Source organism: Carassius carassius, chromosome 22, assembly GCF_963082965.1.
Source record: "Carassius carassius chromosome 22, fCarCar2.1, whole genome shotgun sequence".
NCBI classification, from domain to species: Eukaryota; Metazoa; Chordata; class Actinopteri; order Cypriniformes; family Cyprinidae; genus Carassius; species Carassius carassius.
The window spans coordinates 8910112-8931404 of NC_081776.1; the positions used below are offsets into that span (position 1 = coordinate 8910112).

The following is a 21293-nucleotide window of genomic DNA, read 5'->3' on the forward strand; positions in this document are numbered from 1 at the left end:
CTACAAAACATCTGTAGTGTTGAACAGAAGAAAGAAAGTCATACAGGTTTGGAAATTTTTCATTTTAGGGCAAACTATCCCTTTAAGTTTGAGGAGCCTCCATTATTTATAAGAATACGCCTTTCTTTGAAAAACAAACAGAATTGAACAAATACAACTTCTTTACGTCAAGAGTATAATAACTAGTGTCCAGTAGTGCTGTTTGTGTGTGCTCCTGTCTGTGTGGAGCTCCTCGCGCGCTGCAGCTGCGCCTGCACTGAGCGTGCGCGTGACGGCGCTGCGCGTTTGTCAGCAGCAGGAGCAGCGCGAGCGCTCGAGGAGAAAGAGAAGCTGCAGTGCGCGCCGACTACACAACACACAAAACGTACACCAATCCCGTGAAACCGGACGGGTCGAGGATTCTTCACTGGAATCGGTGAGTTTCACAGTTCTTTATCTCGGAAGCTGCGTTATTCTTTCCGCGTTCATGTCGAGACGCGTTTGGGAAGGCGAAGGCGCAGTAGGTGCAGTATTTGAGTCAATGAGGAGCATCCAGTCGTGCTTCTCCCATGGCAACCAGTGATGATGCGGATTTTCACGGCGATATGACAGGGATCACAAAGAATGCGTTTCAATGAAATATCTGAACACCGTTTAAAACGAAGCTTTCATTGTGTGTCATCTCATGAAAGTCTGTGTTTAATTGAAATCGTGATCGGTCACCAGCAGGTGCTCTCGTCATTTAAAGACATCATCCCTCAATATTTATTCATTATGGTGCATTTCTCAAATGTAAATATTTGATTTGCATATTTATTCATTTGAGAATGGACCTGCTGTCATGGTATGAAGACAAAAAAACAACCACAGATGATACAGGATACCCTACAAAAGACAACGGGAACAAGGCTCTTTCATTACTGCATCTTTCTTTTCTGTCTTTGTTTATATGTGAAAATAGTGTTTTTATATGTTTAATGGCATTTTCTATTAATAGGTTGCAAATGGGACCTAAAAATGTACATATTTGTTATTTTTCACTTTTATTTCTATATTGTGGAAGGACAGTTGTCCACCTCTGTGTTGTTAACTATTATTTAAGCTGTATTATTTTCTGCGTTTCTATCAAACAATTATGTAAAATAGCTGTTTCAGTGCTACAAAACTACCTTTTTACCTCAACAAGAATAGCAAAGTACAGTGAGAGAATTGCAAGATTTACCAGTCATTACTTTTGTAAATGATTTCAACCGCAATAAAGCAATAGGCTATTTTTATATGAAAAATCTAATATTTTTCTACTAATCTATTAGTCTGCATTTGCATTGCTTAATGGACAAATTTTATTTTTCTCCTATTCGATAATGAATCCCACATTTATGTGAGGGATGAGGGATATGTCATTCCTGAAACTTCGCTGCTTGTACAGTATATTAAGGAGGAGCCCCGCACATGACATGCAGTAAAAAATAGTAATAGTGTGCACGTTTTAGTACATTGAGGGAACGAATTAGTAAATCGTGTCCACAATTTTTAATTTTTTTTCTTGCATGTCATATGCGGGGCTCCGTATGGCCTTTAGCACCAAAAACATATTTGTTTAAATTCTGAACGTATTTATATTTTTTTCTTAGAAAGTGCACAACTAGCACCTCCTTTATAATCACTAAAAAGGTGTCACCTCAGTTCATCGCAATCTCACAAAGTTCCTTTATAATCAATGAACCTCTTATATACATTCTGTTTCAGTGAAAGGATTTGCGAGTGTGTGGAACAAGATCCAGCATTTATTTGAACGGAATGGCCAATCAGATGTGTTCAAGAATCAACAGATCTGTCTGTGATTGGATACACTGCTCATGAGTCGATGAGTTGGCAGCCCTGCATGTATTGTATATCTGAATCAATTTCAGATGCTAATACCAGATATATATATATTCATGTTTAATATATCCTGCATAATTACGTACATGTGGTCTGTGGCTGTTGTATGTCAGACATGTTATTTATTTAGAATCGTTAATGCTATTTAGAGTTATTTTTAAATAACTCTTCAGGGCATAGTCTAATTGGCAAAAATATATTGCACTTCATTATTTTTTCTGACCATTTACTGCAGGTCAACACTATAGTGCTATTTCATTTGGACATTCACACACTGCAGGTTAGGACAATTTATAGTATGGATGGTGTGTGCTCTACACTAATTCACTGTAATTTTTAATGGATTTTAAATACTCTGATGGCATCATAGGTGACCTACAGGCAGTCTAACATCGACACAACTGAATGATGATTAATGAAGGAGAAAATATGGGACATTTGCTTTCTTGTCCAAGGCAATGGGATAGCATAATGCACATGTGCATAACAGCTGTTACTTTGTGTGCTGCAGAGCCACTAGTCCCTTGTGGTGAGAAAAGTTTCCCATTTAGATTTTCATAGCAATTATTACTTAGCATTTGCACAGGGATGTAACAACAGAAATGAGAGAGTGAATGCTAGTATAATGCAGTTGAGAGACAGGAACAGAAAGCCATTTGTGGAACAGGTTCTTTATATTTAATGGTGTAAATATTTTTATTTTGTTTTAGATTTTATTTGAGATTTTATTATTATATTTTATATTATCATTATTTTTTGTATTATTATTATTTTCGTTTTATGTAATTCATTTATTTTACTTTTTTATTTTAAAATTTTATTTGATAATTCTTTACTGGCTCTGAAATTGTTTTGGAACAATTAATTTTTGAATTGCAAAAATATACTTTTCAATGAATACCTTTGTCACTGCTCCATCCAATGCATCTAATTTGGAAGTAGATTGGAAAATCTGAATTTGTTGGACTTTTACAGATTTTGTTCAGTTTTGTTTGTAATAAGAAATTAAATTTCTATTCGATTTAGTTATTAAGTTCCATAATTTATGCATTTTTTGTTTGGTTACTGCTTTTTAACCTGTTTATATCAAAATTATGCTCCATGAAATTGTATTCTGAAGTCCATGTGGAACAACATCAAAAGCTTTTTTGAGGTTTTTTGGATGGGAATTTATGGCAACGCTGATGAAGCACAACAGGCACCTGGTACAGTACGTGCCACCAAGCCAGCTGTGCTTTATCATGGACCTTTGCCTTCTATCTAGCCATGCACTTTCCACCATCTGGTATGAAGTGACTGGACAATAATGCACAGAGAGGATCACTGGGAATGAAGTAAATAGCTTATGCTGTGGTTTTGGAGTGTTTGTTTGTGACTCAGTTCAAATGCTGGACATTTACATTTGCACCAGCTGTCAACGCCAAGGCAGGCTAGACATTTGCATGCTGGTAATTGCTTTGCAAACATGCCACATGTGCCTTGTGACCTGATTTTAATGCATCATAATTTCTGAGATTTAAGAGCTTGATTTAAAGGGCATGAACTCAGTGTAACACTAACTTACTGTTGGTGTGGTAGATTATTGAACAGTATTTCCTGTGAGAGGAATTGTCTTGGGAAATGTAACAGGTGTTACATTGGTGTAGGTAGTGAACATTTTTTAGATCAGTCTGACATTATATCATTGGGATTACAGATTTATTCAGTATGGGTAAACGTCTCTGTTGCTCTGTCTTAATATGCTTCAAAAAGAATAAGCTGACTCTTGTCATGGCCGATAAACGATTAGTGGAGGTCAAGGTCAAACATGACTGAGGATGGACATAGATCTATCTATCTGTCTGTCTATCTATCTATCTGTCCATCCGTCCATCCATCCATCCATCCATTTTACAGTCTATTGAAATTACTGGATTTGGCAGCGTATCAAAACATGAATAATAAAAATATGTTTTCTAGAAGGCATAATTATTGGATTCTGATGGGCTGTAACTGACTTTGCTCCTTCAGAGTTGCTGGTTTTACTAAAACAAAGCTGTGATCAGCAATATTAAGTAATTAAGTATTTATATATTAAAGGTCAAGTTTTTCATGTTTTTTTTGAAGCTTTGATTGTGTTTATAGTGTGCAATATGACATAAAAATAAAAACACAGTATTTTTCACACAATTCACCTATCTGTATACCACTGTTTTCACTGTCATAAAACAGGCTGATTACTTCCTTGTTCTATGAAGTCCCTCCTTCAGAAACACGTAACGAGTTCTGATTGTGCCAGCGGTTCCTGTGTTGTGATTCGTAAGCAGCTGAGCGCACGCTGCCCTCCTGGAAACGCGATTGGACTAGTTTTGGACTAGTTTTGAGAAGTGGGCAGGATTTGTTTTGAAAACCTGGCAATCCTGATCTGAACACACTTGCTGGAGATGTACTTATAATCACAGGAGTTTTTACTGACGAGATAGTTAACAAAGCTAAACAGCGTTGCCCTTTGTGTAATAAGTCACAGAAACTGTTAAACGTACCAACTTAAATAATAAAATACACTTACCGGTTGTGGTCCATAAACAACGCCTTCTTCAGACAAAGAGGGAACTGCTCCATCTTTCAAGAATAATCTTTGTGCGAATCCGGCATTAAACTGATTGAGATTGAGGAAGCTGTCCTCAGCATAATGTGCTGCACATAGTTTTACATGTGGATTATTATTTTTTTGGGAACCGAGTTAAACATAAATTGTAACCATTGATCTCTAAGTACAGCGTCCCTGGGAAGCCCAAACAAAGATGATTGGACTTTGAGATGAAAATAACAGCGTTTCAACGACATGGCGACAAACACAAACACAACTCTTCCTCTTCTCCGTCGGAGCGCAACAAGGCCACGCCCCCTTTTTTGTGTATTCCTGTGGGCGGAGGTTAGTCAAAAAACTGTTTTAGTGACGTCATTACTGCAGGAACTAGAGGGATGTAGTCCAAACTGGTGGTTCGATGTAGGCAAATTCTGTTAAATAAAATATCTCGCTTGGCTTTAAAATTTGAGCTTTAGAATTTTACAGATATTATTTATACTCTAACAACAACATTACACACTAACTAAAGTTTAAAACATGGGATCACGAAGAACAGGACCTTTAAGTTTTTCCATCCCCCTTGCTGTCATATTATAAACTTCAGTATTGTTAATGGAGTTATTCTGTTTGATAAAGATAATTTCAGCATATTATAATGATTTCTAAAAGATCATGTGACACTGAAAACCAAATTAATGGCTGCTGAAAATTCTATTTTTCCATCTCAGGAATCAATTACATTTTAATATTTTTTTAAATACAACACCATTATTTGAAATTGTAATAATTTTTTTACTGTATTGTTTATTAAAATGAATGCAGCCTTGATGTGCATAAGAGACTTCTTTCAAAATCATTGTAAAATCTTTATCATTACATACTTTTGACTGGTAGTGTGTATATATAATGTAACTATTAACATAAACGTGATTTACAGTGTAAATATTTTTTGATTGTAGTACATTGTACAAACCTTTACAGATACTGGTTCTTTGTGTTTGGCATCTCAAGAGTGGCGTTTAGTTGCAAAACGCGTAACATCTGACCAACCTAACCACGGAGAATAGTGAAATATTTAAATTGGTGTAGAATCACTGTGCTTCAACCGTGCTGATTTATGGATATTTGAGAGCTGTAATCTGTGGTCTGCTTGCTGCTTTAAAAAGATGTGTGTTGACTTTATGACTCAGTGTAAATAACTTGGAGGTCATGGCACCCTCTTTTGTGAACCCTGCGTCCTCTCTACATCCAAACACACTACAAACACTCCTGTATGCTTTGATGAGGGTTTAATGTTGATCTAATGTGAGTCACAAGCATGTTTTGTGCCTTTAAAAGTTTTCCAAAAAGCCTTGGCGGCTGGTTTCTATCTGTAGCATGTCTGTGAATCACAGTGGAGGTCTAAAATAATCCAACTTCCTAATTTAGAGACCTCTAACTCCCCTCTGTGCCTGAGACTCAATCCAGACAGACTTCTGTAGACTCTAATGATGTTTTGAGCTTCATATCAGAGTCCCTTGTCAACTGTGAAAAGTCATTAACATGAGTTATATCAAAAGGAAGTGTACTGTAGATTATTTTCCGTCAATGCACTGATATTAGGAGTTCTGGAAATGTTTAGAAAATGGATGTTAATTGTGTATCTTACAAAAGAACCGTTTTTAAAAGGCTTGTTTTTATATCTACTACTTTTTCCCCATTGCAGAAAACCAAACCATCAACAATGACTAAGAAAATACAAGCAGTTTAAATTACTGGCATTGTGTGTCAGATATTGTCAGATACACTCTTGTTTTTGAGGATTTTGAATCAGATTAGATTCTTAATTTTTTTCCGCTCACGTGAGCCATAATGCAAATTTGTCTGTAGTAATGCAGATCTTTATGGCATAAAAATATTATTTTTCTTTCTTAAATCTCTCTTAGTCTGATTTTCATCTGTCTGTCCTCATTCACATTCACAACCTCTGAAACTGATACAGACACCTTAAACTGATCTTTTTTTCCCCTCTTTCTTCCTCTTTAGCTCTTAAAATGATATCAGATTAGGGAAAGCCCAACGTTATTTTAGCACTTTTTTTCCTAAAAATATGCTACTAGAGTCATGTGCGTCTTTATCTATTCTTTTAAAGATGAAACATATAATGTAAACTATGACTATTACACTGTTAAACTTTGGTAAGATTTCCGTCCAGGGGTATGTATCAGTCATGCTTGCTTAGACCTTGAAGAATAAAAATAAAAAATAAAAATAAAATAAAATAATGCAGTAAATAAAAAATGGCAAATTTTTATTTGTAATAATTGTATATAATGTTTAAATATTTAAATAATGAATGACATTAAATATTAAAATAATTTTAATGGCAATAGTCTCACGACAAATGGCTAATTAAGCTTTATTGATGGGACTGTGAATTCAGACATTCTATAAACTAAAAGCAACAGCTTTTTATTTGATATCCCTATGTTAAATGCACTTTATAGTCTATAAATAATGACAGTTCCTTGCACACGTTGTGTTTTATGAGCTCCCTGTTATTTCTACTGAATCCAGATTGATAGGGTCTGGCGGGAGTTCAGTCTGACTGTGATGAACAGAATGAACGATTGAATAGAGTGAAAAGTGAAAGACTGGAGACTTGCTGAGAGAAAGAGAGACTTGAATTGACCAAACTCACTGCTGTGTGGGAGATCAATGCAGTAAAGTTATACTGAATAACAGTGTCACTCCTGACATATGATTTATGTGGTATAAATAATGAAAACATTCAGGCATGTGGGCCCTCCTATGTACAGTATGGCTAACTTTTTCACTTGAATCTAGACTCTAAAAAAACTATTTGTATTGTTTCTGACATGACAATATGGGTAATATGGTTAAACTATGTTTGTGAGCATCTTTTGAAGCATTCAGATGTATATACATCCTTCCAAAATGCTGTTTTGTATCTTTATTTGGTAACTTGATGCATTGTGCTTTTATACAAGAGCTTTTTATACATGCTGAGGTAGGGATTTAGGGTTTGATTTATTAACAGTGCTTTAAAAATTTGTTAAAGTCAAGCAATAGCTATATAGCTCTTTAGCTGATTTGCATGGCTGATTTTCATTTAGCATTGTTAATGAAGTCTTTGAAAAATGTTTCAGCATTTAATACAGTCATTTAATATTGGGTATCATTTCAACATCAAGCTACAGTAACAATTGTAACCGGAAATCATGACAGATATTTAAAATCTGCATTCGGTTTTGGCTCAATTCTAGTATGAATTTTACACTTTCCATGATCCCTTACATTCACCAGGTACACCAGGGGGCAGATTCATCGTTGGGGGTAGCCGGCATTTGGCGTGCTGTCCGGGGAAGGGGCTCCGAGCTCGAGAATGGCCCGAACCTAGAATACCCCCCCCCCCCCCGTATATAAAAGTGTAAAATGAACTCTAGTGGAGGAGATGGGGTGGAGGGGGGATGCTGATAAACCGTCAATGTAGACAGGTAGGCTAATTCAGCTGTATTTATACCCTAAGGTTGATTATCTTAAGTGACTCCACCTGTGATAATTAGGCTAAGTATCTGACGTGCTCCTCCCGAACCTTGTTATGAAACTACATTTCACGAGTTCACACTTACATATAATTAGCTGAAGTATTATAATGCATATTTGGCGTGCTGTCCGGGGAAGGGGCTCCCAGCTCGGGAATGTCCCGAACCTAGAGTACCCCCCAAAAAGCAATAGCGGAAAGGGCAGCCGCCAGACTAAGGACACCCCCCCCCCCACAATAGCGTTGAGATCTGGCAGGGGCTGATATTTAGAAAGTCAGCTGGTTGGCAGGTCTCCAGTGGGAGCAACTTTACCTATTTGGAGAGATAGGCCCTACCGGCTGCTTGTATCGGACTACGTGATTTGGGGCGCCCGGTCGGGAGGGCTTGAGCCGTTGCACAACCGGAGCAACTAACTGCATTGGAACGGATGAGCCCTACCGGCCGATAGTGGAGGAGCAACGTGATTGGATAGCCCGACCAGGAGGGCCCGAGTTGCCTCGACTGGAATAGGTCACGGTGTTGGCGTACAGGCCCCACTGGCTGATGAGCCCCTGCTAGTCAGTGGGCAACCAGGGCAGATAACTGACCGAGAGGACCCATGAAGCCTCCGACTGGAGATCAAGACTCAGGACGACGGACATGTAGGTCCTCTCAGTTGAGCAGATAAACAGGCTTTGGGCTGCCGACAAAGAGGACTCTTGCGACACCCGACGGGAGATCAATACTCACGGCATCAGATGGATAAGACCTGTTTGTGGGCAGCAAGAAAAGAAAACCCAACCGGGAGCACTCTCACCGACATCTGACACAAGCACAATACTCAACGGCATCAGACGGGTAAGCCTCACCGGCCGGGGAGCGGGAACAGGAAAACCCGACTGCGCGGGCTCTCGCAGCATCCGTTGGGAGATCAGGACTCAGAACATCGAACGGGTAAGCCTCACCAGGTGGGGGGAAAAGATTTGGACAGAGTTTGGCGGAGGTGGAGACTCTTGTCGTCGTACAGCAAGCACCATCACTCGTCAAACAGGAGCGAAAAGTTAGTTGGCCGTGAGACTCTCGCCGACGTCCGATGGGAGCTCAATACTCAAGGCACCGAACGGGTAAGCCTCCCCGACCGTAGCATTTAAAAGTAAAGTTTATGTGGCTGGGAGACTCTCGCCGACGTCCGATGGGAGCTCAATACTCAAGGCACTGAACGGGTAAGCCTCACCGACCGTAGAAAGGAAAAGGTAAGGTTGTCTAGCTGGGAGGCTCTCACCGACGTCCGATGGGAGCTCAATACTCAAGGCATCGATCGGGTAAGCCTCTCCGGACGTAAGACGGAAAGGGTAAAGTTGTGTTGCCAGGAGACTCTCACCGGCGTCCGATGGGAGCTCAATACTCATGGCATCGAACGGGTAAGCCTCGTTGACTGTAGGCATCGGATGGGTAAGCCTTTTTTGACCAAAGGATAAAAGAAAAGTTGTCTAGCCGTGAGACTCTCACCAACATCCGACGGGAGCTCAATATTCAAGGCGTCGAATGGGTAAGCCTCGTCAGCCATAGAAAGGAAAAAGTAATGTGGTCTAGACGGGAGGCTTTCAGCGACGTTTGATGGGAGGTAAATACTCACGACATCAAACTGGAAAGCCTCTCCAAACGTAAGACGGAAAGGTAAAGTTGAATGGCCAGTATTTGGCCAGACAGTGAAGGAGGGAATTTTTTATTTTTTTTTGAACGGAAAAGGCAAAGGTTGGCTCAAACGGGAGCACTCTTGCAGTGCCTGACAGGGGTTCAATACTAAGAATAATTTGTTTTTCTATGAGGATTTGACGCTATGAGGATTACTTGCATAATTGTTTAACAAATCCAATGAGCTGCTTCCGATAAGAAGTCAGAAAATCTTGGTGCAGTCATTGTATTTGAAAAATTAAGTGTACAAAAAATAAATTGAATTTCCTGTGCCAGTGTACCCCAAATAAGTGCCATGAATCAGCGATATGGTCATTGTCAATCGTCATCTTGTCAGCGCGTGAGATCGACGATACGTATCGACAATGTAATCGTGCTTGGGTGGAGTAAGAGAGAGACTCTGTTCTTGTCATGGCATGACTATTTGCTGTTTTAAACCATGCAGCTGAAAGAAAGAGAGCCTATGGAATCACCGATAGTCTAAAAGAATATATACTTTCAGATGCACTGACAAACTGATGTTAAATATAAAATTACTATATTTAAAACAGCTAGTTCATGTAATCGGGTACTACTGTCATCTCGCTTGTCTTGTGAAAAATTTACCGCATCTGCACACGGAAGTTACCTTTCTAAATGATCTTCAAATCGGTCAATGGTCAAAACAATAGTGGATTTCATTTAAAGTTCAACAATTAAACCCTAATATGGTCGTAAACAAACATGTTAAATATAGTATTCAAAACAGGTAAGTTCATATATTTGGAGTAAAGTTTAGTTGAAACTGATGGATTGGTCGTATGCGCTCCGGACCACGCGCCTCATGATGAGACCGACACACCACCACAGAAACAAGAATGAGATGCATTCTAACATAACTGTGGCATTAAACTCAGTTAGTGAGGCTTGTTTAAAATATTGCGCATACCAGATTACCTGTTAAAGTGCAATGAAATACCTTGTATCTGCAGACGATGAAGTGAGAAGGTACAGAAAACAGAGAAGTAAAGGGGAGCATGAGAAGAGGAGGAGACTGGAAAGAGTAGACAGGTTAGTAACATTTGATGGGGCAACCTAAAAAAATGAATGCGTAGCCTACTGTGTTGCCAGCTTAGCAATTGGCTGCCTAATTTGACAATTCCTTAAGCCTTGTCCACATTAGTACGTTCCTGTTGGAAAAGCATCATTCCTCTTGTTTTGGCCTTCCGGCCTTTTTAAACAGCCTCCAAAACGGATACATTTGGAACACTGGTTTCACGTTGTAGTATAGACTGTGGAAACAGAGGCTTCTGAAAACTATGAATATCATTTAGTCTTGTAAAACATACCAGTAGACATGATTATGGCAATAACATTAATTGCAGTTATGTGCTATTCACTTCCAAGCAGTTTCTAAAGATATTTACTTGCATGCTTTTCATATTACAGTCCTAGAAAGACAACAGAATTTTACTCACACTTGCTGTCCTGCGGCAAAACGAGGGTAGTGGTATATTAGATAAATTCTAAGTGATCACGCCAGTAAATGTTGAAATATGTCCCTAAATAAATTGGTCCTGCCAGAATAATTGCATGAAACTTATGTCTGTATAACCTCAGTGAGGTTTAAACATGCACGGTAAGGCAGATCATATCTTTGGACATTTCAGTGTGGATGACGACTCTGGAAAAAATGCCTTGGCTTCGTGGTAAAAAATGGCATTGTCATCCGACAGAACTACGTCATAACCTCATTTAACAAACTTTAAGCCACCTTTCCACGGCACACGACATTCTGAGGTGCGGCCCAGGCTAGTTGAATGCCTGCTGCTGCTGCGATTCCAGCACTCGAGGAGAGCCCGGTCTTGATCGGATCAATCGTGGTGTCAAGCGAGGCGAGCTCGGGCTTTGCACGGTCTATTGGCCACGACTTGTGGCTTGGCGAGAAGAGCAGATGTCGCGATGACGTTTCAATGGTGCGGAATGGCCGTGTTTAATGATTTTGGGTATCAGCAACAGTAGCAGATCTGAAAAATTTCCCGGTATGGATCTCCTTGCTGGAAGGAAAATTGGGTCTGTGATAAGATAACAGACAGTGCGAACCGGGATGCTAATAAACCGTCAATGGAGACAGGTAGGCTAATTCAGCTGTATTTATACCCTAAGGTTGATTATCTTAAGTGGCTCCACCTTCTAACGTGCTCCTCCCGAGCCTTGTTATGAAACTACATTCAATGCCAGTGGCATAAACACTGAATAATTTAGCTAATACAATTTACACTACTAATTTAGTCTGCTACATATTCTTTTTTATTCATTAGTCTGGTACAATATGCTCTAGAACTGGCAGCTATTTTTTAAAGCCCTGAAATTCCTTTGGTTTTGGTCTCAGTTTGAATAGTACTTCACTTTTTAAGGGCTCTGGACCATCAGAGCAAAGGCCAACACTCGACTGTTTATTGTTTATTGCTTACTGTTTATTTAGCTTTCTCGCTTTCTTAAGACAAGTTCCTGTCTTTGGTTGGACTGTGGTGAAGCAGTGGTTTGATGAAATTTCTGTCCCTAAAAGAGAATGCAAAAAGTGTTAAACTATTTCTGTCAATACCATTTGCGTTCACTTTTAGATTTTTGTATCATCAATTTGTTTATTTTTTATGAAAGTCTGTTTCAACCTAAAAGTTCAAATGAGATATAAAGTTACAGTTATTTTAAGATGTAAAGTTACAGTTGTGGTAGATTAAAACAGTATATATTTTTTAAAGGGATCATATCATCATTTTATTTTTATAATGCCTTTAAAAAAATAAACAAAGGTTTCTTACATTAATTTGCTGTTTTCAGGATGCATGTCAAGTTTTATTATTTCAATATTCATAACAACAATTCAGTATTCATAACAGTTTGGGGGACAGTTGTATCTGTTTATCTGGTTCATGTATCTGTGTCCATGAAACTGATGTGAAGGCATGTCAGGGCTGCTGCACAATGCATTGCACTGCTCTTGAATTATGATACTATCCACATGACAAATGTAAATTTGAATGCAGGTCACTCGTGGTTTAGTAATGCCACTTTGTATAATAGAAATCAAGACTCAGACTCATTTTGCATGGGCGCTTTGAGTGTCACAGATGGGCACTCTGGACGTGCACATGGAAATGACATTGCTGACTGCTCAAGCCTGACTGCTTACAAATAAGGCCAAATGGGGCTCTCATATGCTATGGTGAACAACTGCTTTTTTCATTTTGTCCAGTAGAGGCCAGATATAGTTGACTATTTCAAATGATTTTTTTGTAGGCAAAGCCCACGATATGGAGCTGTTTATTTCAATAGCGCCTATGCTGTGACCTTCTAAGATGATAGAATGTGTATGTCTGCTCAGCAAATGCTGTTTTAACTCATTTTCTCTGGATTATTGTCATTTTAATCAACTATCTGGCGTGTAGCAGTGTAGTCCTGCATTAATGGGGTTCTGTTTCTTGGATAACGCTATTATTCAGGACCTCCACACTCTTACCATATGGAGTTAAGGTATTCCTGTTATTTATTGTCTTTTGAAAGTCTTCATAGAGAAATCTCTTCTCGGGAATGTCACTGCGGGACACTGAGGTGAAACATTAATACAGTAATGTTTTCAGAATTAGGGTGCTTACACACTAGAGTTAGTTCTGATGGAGCATCTCATGATGCATAGGGACGAGTAAGATCCATTTTGTGCCATGTCAATTTGAAATCAGATGGGAATATGGTTGGATTTCTGAAAGCACAACTGTGCGTGTGTTTTCATTTGGAAAATGTTGGCAAGTTTTGAAAATGATTTTCTGCTATACATCTCTGGGATGTTGCTTGTTGGATGTTTAATGACATTGTTTTTGCAACATTTAGATGTATGGAAATCCTCTTTTTTCATTGTCAGTTGCTCATGCATTATAAGCCGATAAACAACATGATCAGGTCTTGTACAAAAAGGGTCACAACTTTTATTTTATTTTATTTCATTTTATTGCTAGGATATAATTATCAGGATATATTATATTATATTATATTATATTATATTATATTATATTATATTATATTATATTATATTATATTATATTATATTATATTATATTATATTATATTATATTATAAGCATTTTGTTATTTTATTTTATATTATTTTAATTGATTTTAATAAAAAAAAAAATGTAATAAAAACAATAAAAACAAGAATGTCACATTGGATGCTCAGTGAACAGAGATGTTTTCAAATTTCTCCCTCAGCTGACATCTTTTCTTGACTTTGCTAATGTTCAGTCGGCTGTCCACAGGGCGAGTGTGTCCGGTGTGATTCACGAGCCTCAGGGAGTTGATCTGGGAAGATTTCTCATCAGCTGAGTTACTGGCTTAAGGAGAAATCTCTCTATAGTGGACCTAATAATAGCCATCACATAAGACTTTCCTGACCCTCTCCTCTCTCATCCATCAGATGTATAGCTCCTTTCAGAGTGAAATACGGCCCTGTAGTTCCCCACTCTATTTTTTATAACCACCAGCTTGTCGTGTTTTCTTTTGAAGAATACTTTTCTCATTAGGTTTCTCTTGACTGACTCTCCCTCTGTGTCTGCTTCTTTGTTTTGGTTTGTTCTTTCCATGCTTGCTCATTGTATGTTACACAAGATTAGTTTCTCTCCGGAGTGCCGGCTTAATGTCTGGTGGGTCGGGGTCGCCGGGGTGGCCCCACCATCGCCGGTCCTTGTTGCCATAGTGAGTCTCCCTGGTGATGATGTTGTATGATCAGAAGAGACTGAGTTGAAAGAGAGACTGAGTTATGTGGCCATTCTGAGATAAGACCTGGTTTCTGCCATCGCTGTTTACTGCGTGTATTATAAACCCAAGGGTAATCTTGATTACAGAACAAATAAGAATCAGTGTGTTAATGAACGCTATGTGTAGAAAATATGGCCAATATGCTGACCTTATCAGAGAGGGCTGAATGCTGTTGTATTGACTGTTTTGAGAACTGTGGCCTTTATATAAACAGGCAGATCAATAAAATGCAAGGCACACAAGTCATCAGCAGGTATAATGAGCTGTGAGAGCTTTCATACACAGTGCGCCTTTATAAGTGTTTAAAACAGAAGAAAAGTGGCCTCAAAATGAAAAGTCGTTTTAAAAATTATGGCATTTTTTTTAATAGCCATTATGATATATTATATATATATATATATATAAATCTAAATTAAATTGTTAATGTAGATAAATAGACATACATACACATACATATATATACATACACATGAATATGAATATGTATATATTCACACGTATATAATTTTTTTAGCATTAATATACATTTCTAATGATTGCTTTCAGCTTTTATTGCATTTTTTACATCATTATATTTTTAAAACATATTTATTTATGGCATGTCTTGTTATTTCAGATCAGTTTAGTGATGCTAGTGGGACAGAAATTATTAAACCTTTAAAACACAATGCTACACCACTTCTTTTGTTGTCTGTAGATGATTGCAGTAGATTTTTAAGAACTGTACGCTCGTGTGTGGAACCCTACAACCATTCCATTTCTCTCTTAGCATGTGGCCTTTGCTCAAACCACATCATTAACATAAAAATCAAATAACCATTTCTTATTGCAATGTGTGGCCTCCCCAGGGGGCATCATGCCAACAGTTCTAGTTCACTTCCTTTTGCTTTCTCTTTTTTCCTCTGTCTTCCTCATAATGCCAATGTAACTCGATACTTAAATATAAAACGTATTACTATAATATAAAATATATAAAATACGTGATCCTGCTCAAGATCAAGTGGATTATGAACTTAAAATGTTATAAAGGAAATCAGGTCTTTTGTTTCTTTTCTAGTGCTGTTGGAGGTCTGGTGGGAATTATGTCCATGTATTGTCCCCTAGCATGGATAACTGTGTCCTCAGAGCTGAAGTGGAAGTGACAGAGAGTTCAGTGGCGACTCGTCTCTGTGCTGAAAGCCCAGCTGGTGTGTGCTAAATCTGCTGTGTGAAAAGGCCTCTCCATGCCCCTTTGTGCAGCTCTCCGGTGCTCTGTATATTCTGCCATTTGTGTGTGTGTGTGTGTGTGTGTGAGGGACCCCAGTCTGACGGATGTTAACACTCAGACAGAGTATATTAAAGCTGAGAGCTGGGGAATGTAGTCAGTGCTTTTCTTTCTGGTCATATATATGTCCTCACTCATATGATACTCGAAAAGCCACAGTATGGAAAAATGAGCCCTTCGTTATTGGATATGGGTATTACTTTTAAGATACTGAAATATATCTGTTCATGCTGTAAAAAATATACAATACAGGAAGGTACAGGAATGTACACACTGGTATATGTCACATATAGCATTTCAATATCTAGTTTAACACACACACTTGCGACTGCATAGCCTATCAGTTGACATCTACAATAATAAACCAAGTTGCTAAGTTGCATGGCAACCACTGTCAGCCTACAGTTAGTTTAATTAGAACTATATTACTTGGCGGCAGAATTGTTTTTGTTTTCTGGTTGATAATTTTTTTTTATTATATTACCAATGTCACAATTTTATAAAATACTTTTCACCATGGCTTATTGATGATAAGAGATTACTAATGGCACTGATTAATTTTTCTCAGATAAATGTTGTCTTTATTTACTAACCAGACAGTAGGATGTATTTGAGCACTGCAGGAAGGTAAATTATATAAAATTATAATTTAATATAAAAATGAATAAACAATTACTACATTTACTTTCTTAGTACATGTGATATTGTGCACAACAGTATATATTATGCAAGATTTAGTCTTCTAAATACTCAATCAAAATGTTACTAAATCAAAACTTCCTCTGAAATTATTTTCATTTTTCACTGATGTGATTTTAGTTAACAGTCTAATAGCAATTTAATCATTGTCATCCTGATGGGTAGAATTAAGTCCTGTCCTTCAGTTTTTTTTTCTCTTTGAATATGCGTGTGCTTAAAAATAAGCCACTTTACAGAAGCAGTGTGCATTGCAAATGAGAATACATGTTGACTTTGTGTAAACAGATGCTCTGAACCTTTATAATGACTATCATATGACATTATATGAGTCATTATGTCAACATTGAAGGCTGTTTTATGAGCTCAGAGGGCTGTAAAATCACATCTAGCTACATTAGGATAAATGTTTTGGTAGCCATAGAGCTCTGCTTTTATAATATGAATTTTATTGAAGACTGTATAGAGAACAATAAAGGCTTTTATTGTTTATCCAGAACCAGTATTGAGACAGATGCCTGTTGGTGCTGATTCAAGACCTTCTAGTTGGTTCTGAAATCTGCGCTCAATCTTTCACCACAGGATCCTCAGTCATTTATTGAGGCTTTTGTCACTTAAGTGTTGAAGCTCTGCACAGCTTTTGTATTTGACGGTCATTTCACACTGTCTTCAGCACATCTGCGATTCTGTTCCATTTAAAGGAAACGCTCAAGCAAACACTTGACAGAACGAACAGATCTACTAAATGAGTCTGATGTGTATCAGTAGCTCATTGTACAGTGTACAGACATCACTTTACCTGCACTATATATCTTATTTTCCGTGTCTTTGTTTCTCTACCTCTCTTTTTCCCCCTTTCAGTCCCTCAGTCCCTACGGATGCTTTTGATTTGCTCCAGGACATGCGTTAACCCCCTTTATACTGTGACAAAGGGGTGTGTTAATCTCACCGAGTTAGGAGGCAGGCACATGGGGGTGGATGCCATGCAGGGAGAGTCGAGCGGCCATGTGTGTGTGTTTGCGTGTGTGAGGCAGATGCCTGTCAGAGTGTTCACCGGCCACACATATACTACATGAGCCACAGAGAATGGTTTGCGAGATACTCAATTGATACACATCGTGACCAGGAAAGGACTGCTGTTGACTCACTGCAGTATTAAGGTAATGGTGTTCTAGCTGTGAAAAATAAGGTTGTTGTTTTTTTTTTGTTTTTTTTTATACCCAAACTTTATTTGCTTTGTTGGTTGGTTCTCAGTGATTTGATCTTGAGTTTTTTTTTTTTTTTTGGTATTTATTAGGGTAACATTTGTGTTTCTCACACCCTATGGGTCAAAGTTACACCTCCAGGGTGAACTATTTCCTTTCACTTGTTTGACTCAGGTTATGTGGCTATAGTTACTTAGAACAAACAGCATTTTGTCCATTGTGAAGTGCTTTCCTGGTGTCACCTTTCCTGTTAAAACCAGTCAGATTTGTCTTTGTGTGTGCTGATTTGTTTATTCTGAAATCAGAGTGTGTGTTGATGGGATGTCTGTAGGTGCACAACTAAAGCCAAAGGTTTTATGGCAGCATGTGTTTTTGTGATGGGACAAACCTTTTATGTTTTATCTGCCTATCTGTGGTATGTTTAATATAGTTAAGTAGTCTATATAATTATATATGTGTTGATAGATAGATGTAATCATGTATGTTGATGTAGGTGATACAGAATTTTTTAGTGATTAGTATACAAAAATCTATACCTGTGTGGACAAACAGATGGATGGATAAATGAAAAGATGATGGATGGATGGATGGATGGATGGACAAATAAATATATGGGTGGATGGGTGAAAAAAGAAATGGATGAATGAAAAATAAATCAATGAATGGATAAATGTATGAAAAATGAATTTATAGATGATTGATGGATGGATGATGAAAAAGAATTGCATAAATGGATGGTGGAATGTATAAAAAAATAAATAGATGGATTAATCAATAGATAAATGGATGGATGGATGAATGAATAAATAAATGAATGGATTGGTGGATGGATAAATGGATGTTGGATGAATGGATAAAAAATAAACTGATGAATGGATAGATAAATGGATGAATATGAATGAATGAAAAAATGAATATAGATGAATGGATGAAAAAGAAATGAATTGAAGGATAAATAGATGGATGGGTAAATAAAAAATAAATGGATAGATGGATAAATGGATGGATGATGGATGGATGAAAAAGAAATGGATAGACTAGATGAATATAGATAAATGGATGAAAAATAAATAAACGGATGGATGCAAATAGAAGTGGATGGATGGATAAACGGATGAATGGATGGTTAGTTGAAAAAAAACAGACAGATGATGGATAAAAGGATGACTGGAGAGATGAAAAAAATTGGGATCCATGGAGTGATAAATTGATGAACAGATAGATAAATGGATGAGAAAAGAAATGGATAAATATATGGAGGAACAAGGAAAAAAAGGATAAATGAATGGATGGATTGATAGATGGATAAAAAAACAGAAATAGATGGATGAAAATAGCTGTCTGGCTGGATGGATGGATAAATGGATGAATGTTGAAAAAAGAAACAGATAAATGGATGAAAAAAAGAATTTGATCGACATATCTGCATTTTTGGCATTTGACGATGTAGATGCTGACATATTGTAAGATCTGTTTCTCAACATCACATATTCCATTCTCTCAGAACCCCCTTCATCTCTCTCTCTCTCTCTCTCTCTCTCTCTCTCTTTCTCTCTCTCACCCCATCGTGCCGGTATGCGGCCCGTCTCCATGACAACACCTCAGGTCAGCTCTAAGAGGTGGGAGGTAGTCGGTGTGAATTTTTTTGTTGTTGTTTTATTGCCTGTTTCTCTCCTAGTCTCCCTCTTTCTGGTCTCTGTGAGACAGCAGCTGTGTCTGACAGCTTTACTAGAGGCTGGAGGTTTCCTCAGTTTGCTTCAAGTTTGAGAAAACAATACAGTAAAGCGACGCGACTCTCCATCACAGCGTCTTTGTGGCCTGTCTCTCATCAAAAGATCGGGGGGCTTTGTCAGCGGCCATGTTTCTGTTAATGTGAAATGAATGCGTGCGTCTCGAGGGAAAACGCTAATATATGCGCGACCATGAAGCAGCACGTGTGATGTAGAGGTGCCGAGAGCGCCTCTGTCACTCTATTTGCTGATCCTACGGCATGACTGTGTGCACAGAGGCAATAATGTTTAGAAATCCCAGCGGGGTTTAGAATAACAAATTTTGCATGTTTTTTTTTTTTTTTTGTTAATTGGATAGCACTCACTTTTTGGTGCATCAGTGAACTGGCAAGCCTTTTCTCCTTTAGTTGTAATGTCTTTCAGTGTTTCTCAGACTAGCACAAACTTCAGTCACATGCTTTTGTCATGTAAGAATCCCTCTTTTAACAATGCCATTGGTTTTTTACAGCACCCACACTATTCTGAGCTGCTGTGGTCTGGTTGGAACTGAAGGATCCATTCTTTCATACACTCTAAACAGGTAAGATGAGGCTCACTAGATGCTTTTTGTTGTATTTTAACTTATTTTTTGATGTATGCATTTTGATTCAGTGGCAGCTTCGTTTCAGACAGAGAGAGGAACAGAGTAGAGGCATAAAAAAAAATTAAAAAGAATGAGTTATGTGCTTTAAAATTTATGACTTGCATATCCCTCTTCACTTCACCAAGATGAGCTAAAAGGCTGTCACTGAAATCGAAAGAAATTATAATATTTTGGCTGCTTGCACACACTGATGTGTGCCGACAGATCATCATGTTGAAAACTGAGAAATGGTTTGAGTTACTAATGCAGTTGTGTTTTTGATCTTTTGAATTTATTCTACATTAAAATTGATTTCGTAAAGATATAATTTAAAGCAGAGGTGGCCACATTTTTTTTATTAAAATTTAATTAAATGCTAAATTATTAGCATTTTAAAAATTAAATGCTTTAGTCCTAATTTGTTGCATGAAAATTTGTGACGGGATTCTTCAAAATCTCTCATTCCGCGTTCCACTTCCACTACGGATTTGGTTTGGAAAAACATTTTTGTGTAAACTATCCTTTAACTAACTCTAATTTTAGGGCTCTGAAACCAAAACAGATATAATGAAAGAAGAAATTCAGATGCTGTGTAGTAGCTAAAAGTGTAAAGTACACTAAAACACAATCAAATGTACACACTGTAGGGGAAAAACTACTTGAAAGTGCTGTTTAATGAATGTGCTGAATCTGCAGTTGAAGTAGCAAATGCTGTTCTGTCATCCAAAAGTGTTCGATTTGGTCTCTGAGGGCACACACCAGCTGTCAGCAGTGTTAGGCAACAAGTGAGACGCTTCCTACAAAAAATCCAATGGATCAATAAAGCCTTATATAATCTAATCTGATTTAATTCAGGGGAAAATATCTCTGGTTCTGTGGAAAAATGATGAACCTGTAGAAATCAAAATTGAAGACATCTTTACCTGAGTGTAAAATGCTAACTTTTCAAGCCATGTTTTAATTAGTCACTTTTATTGAGATTAACCAGAATCCTTCATATTCCCGCCAAGACTATTACTTGATTTCTTGTTCTAGGAATACAAGTGATAGTGGTTCAAAAGCAGTGGAGTTGCATGTAATGTGTTGAATACATGTTTTGCGTGCTCCGGAGGCTGATACTATGTGTTTTAAAGATTTAACTTGAAATGAATGGACTGAATGTGATTCTTCCCTAATGATGATCCCTGCTGTGCTTAGACTTTCCTGAGAGAGTCTGGCCCTGTTAGAGCAGATATACACACGGGGTGCTTCAGAGCTCAGCTGTGTTTAGAGCAGATAGAAATAGGCAGTGATCTCGTGCCCTGATGATGTTGCCACTGGGAAGTTGTTTTTGTG

The 21293-nt window shown here is 37.8% G+C and overlaps 1 protein-coding gene across 14 annotated transcripts in view; it reads left to right on the forward strand.

The window, feature by feature from the left end:
• The first annotated feature begins 278 nt into the window (after positions 1–278).
• The window catches only part of LOC132098874 (neuronal cell adhesion molecule-like), a 48800-nt gene continuing 27785 nt past the window's right edge, over positions 279–21293 (forward strand). For 13 of the 14 annotated variants that reach the window (XM_059505126.1, XM_059505133.1, XM_059505134.1 and 10 more), the window contains exons 1-2: positions 279–415; positions 19845–19916. The gene's annotated coding sequence lies outside the window, so the exon portion shown is untranslated. Of the gene's footprint in view, positions 416–17410; positions 17562–19844; positions 19917–21293 lie in introns of those variants that run through there. The other variant, XM_059505129.1, reaches the window with a different exon arrangement.